This window comes from Heterodontus francisci, chromosome 10 (assembly GCF_036365525.1).
Source record: "Heterodontus francisci isolate sHetFra1 chromosome 10, sHetFra1.hap1, whole genome shotgun sequence".
In the NCBI taxonomy this organism is placed as follows: domain Eukaryota; kingdom Metazoa; phylum Chordata; class Chondrichthyes; order Heterodontiformes; family Heterodontidae; genus Heterodontus; species Heterodontus francisci.
Window position 1 is genome coordinate 90,271,789 of NC_090380.1, and position 2,806 is coordinate 90,274,594.

Here is a 2,806-nt window from a genome sequence, read left to right on the forward strand (position 1 = left end):
GTGATCTAGGAAACAAATGAAACAATTAGATTTGAAGACAAACATAGTAGTTTATTGTCTTAATGCAAAATTCAACCATGAACAATATTATGAGCAATGGGGGGGGGGGGGGGAAAGAGAGGCAGGAGGGGGCTGGGGGGGAAGAGAGGCAGGAGGGGGCTGGGGGGGGGAAGAGAGGCAGGAGGGGGCTGGGGGGGGAAGAGAGGCAGGAGGGGGCTGGGGGGGGGGAAGAGAGGCAGGAGGGGGCTGGGGGGGGGGGAAAGAGGCAGGAGGGGGCTGGGGGGGGGGAAAAGAGGCAGGAGGGGGCTGGGGGGGGGAAAAGAGGCAGGAGGGGGCTGGGGGGGGGGAAAAGAGGCAGGAGGGGGCTGGGGGGGGGGGAAAAGAGGCAGGAGGGGGCTGGGGGGGGGGAAAAGAGGCAGAGGGGGCTGGGGGGGGGGAAAAGAGGCAGGAGGGGGCTGGGGGGGGGGGAAAGAGGCAGGAGGGGGCTGGGGGGGGGGGAAAGAGCAGGAGGGGGCTGGGGGGGGGGAAAAAGAGGCAGGAGGGGGCTGGGGGGGGGGAAAAGAGGCAGGAGGGGGCTGGGGGGGGGGAAAAGAGGCAGGAGGGGGCTGGGGGGGGAAAAGAGGCAGGAGGGGGCTGGGGGGGGGGGAAAGAGGCAGGAGGGGGCTGGGGGGGGGGGGAAAGAGGCAGGAGGGGGCTGGGGGGGGGGGGAAAGAGGCAGGGGGGGGCTGGGGGGGGGGGGGAAAGAGGCAGGAGGGGGCTGGGGGGGGGGGGGGAAAGAGGCAGGAGGGGGGCTGGGGGGGGGGGGGGGGAAAGAGGCAGGAGGGGGCTGGGGGGGGGGGAAAGAGGCAGGAGGGGGCTGGGGGGGGGGAAAGAGGCAGGAGGGGGCTGGAAGAGGCAGGAGGGGGCTGGGGGGGGGGGAAAGAGGCAGGAGGGGGCTGGGGGGGGGGAAAGAGGCAGGAGGGGCTGGGGGGGGGGAAAGAGGCAGGAGGGGGCTGGGGGGGGGGAAAGAGGCAGGAGGGGGCTGGGGGGGGGGGGAAAGAGGCAGGAGGGGGCTGGGGGGGGAAAGAGGCAGGAGGGGGCTGGGGGGGGGGAAAGAGGCAGGAGGGGGCTGGGGGGGGGGAAAGAGGCAGGAGGGGGCTGGGGGGGGGGAAAGAGGCAGGAGGGGGCTGGGGGGGGGGGAAAGAGGCAGGAGGGGGCTGGGGGGGGGGAAAGAGGCAGGAGGGGGCTGGGGGGGGGAGAAGAGGCAGGAGGGGGCTGGGGGGGGAGAAGAGGCAGGAGGGGGCTGGGGGGGGAGAAGAGGCAGGAGGGGCTGGGGGGGGAGAAGAGGCAGGAGGGGGCTGGGGGGGGAGAAGAGGCAGGAGGGGGCTGGGGGGGGAGAAGAGGCAGGAGGGGGCTGGGGGGGGAGAAGAGGCAGGGGGAGGGGGGGGAGAAGAGGCAGGGGAGGGGGGGGAGAAGAGGCAGGGGGAGGGGGGGGAGAAGAGGCAGGGGGAGGGGGGGGAGAAGAGGCAGGGGGAGGGGGGGGGAGAAGAGGCAGGGGAGGGGGGGGAGAAGAGGCAGGGGGAGGGGGGGGGAGAAGAGGCAGGGGGAGGGGGGGGGGGAGAAGAGGCAGGGGTGAGGGGGGGGGAGAAGAGGCAGGGGGAGGGGGGGGGGGAGAGAAGAGGCAGGGGGAGGGGGGGGGGAGAAGAGGCAGGGGGAGGGGGGGGGGGAGAAGAGGCAAGGGGGAGGGGGGGGGGGAGAAGAGGCAGGGGGGGGGAGAAGAGGCAGGGGGAGGGGGGGGGGGAAGAAGAGGCAGGGAGGGGGGGGAGAAGAGGCAGGGGGAGGGGGGGGGGAGAAGAGGCAGGGGGAGGGGGGGGGGAAGAAGAGGAAGGCAGGGGGAGGGGGGGGAAGAAGAGGCAGGGGGAGGGGGGGGGGGAAGAAGAGGCAGGGGGAGGAGGGGGGGGAGAAGAGGCAGGGAGGGAGGGGGGGGGAGAAGAGGCAGGAGGAGGGGGGGGGGGAGAAGAGGCAGGGAGGAGGGGGGGGGAGAAGAGGCAGGGGAGGGGGGGGGAGAAGAGGCAGTGGGAGGAGGGGGGGAGAAGAGGCAGGGGGAGGGGGGGGGAGAAGAGGCAGGGGAGGGGGGGGGAGAAGAGGCAGGGGGAGGGGGGGGGGGAGAAGAGGCAGGGGAGGGGGGGGGGGAGAAGAGGCAGGGGGAGGGGGGGGGGGAGAAGAGGCAGGGGGAGGGGGGGGGGAGAAGAGGCAGGGGGAGGGGGGGGGGGAGAAGAGGCAGGGGGAGGGGGGGGGGGAGAAGAGGCAGGGGAGGAGGGGGGGGAGAAGAGGCAGGAGGGAGGGGGGGGAGAAGAGGCAGGGGGAGGGGGGGAGAAGAGGCAGGGGGAGGGGGGGGGGAGAAGAGGCAGGGGGAGGGGGGGGGGAGAAGAGGCAGGGGGAGGGGGGGGGGGAGAGAAGAGGGCAGGGGGAGGGGGAGGGGGGGGAGAAGAGGCAGGGGGAGGGGGGGGAGAAGAGGCAGGGGGAGGGGGGGGAGAAGAGGCAGGGGGAGGGGGGGAGAAGAGGCAGAGGGAGGGGGGGAGAAGAGGCAGAGGGAGGGGGGGAGAAGAGGCAGAGGGGAGGGGGGGAGAAGAGGCAGAGGGAGGGGGGGGAGAAGAGGCAGAGGGAGGGGCGGGAGAAGAGGAGGGGGGAGGAGGCAGGGGGAGGGGGGGAAGAAGAGGCAGGGGGAGGGGGGGAAGAAGAGGCAGGGGGAGGGGGGGGAGAAGAGGGAGGGGGAGAAGAGGGAGGGGGAGGGGGGAGAAGAGGGAGGGGGGGAGAAGAGGGAGGG

The 2,806-nt window shown here is 73.3% G+C and overlaps 1 protein-coding gene across 1 annotated transcript in view; it reads left to right on the forward strand.

Moving 5' to 3' along the window:
* Positions 1-2,806, forward strand: part of chd1l (chromodomain helicase DNA binding protein 1-like) — a 131,437-nt gene that overhangs the window by 46,635 nt on the left and 81,996 nt on the right. The gene's annotated exons all lie outside the window — the stretch shown is intronic.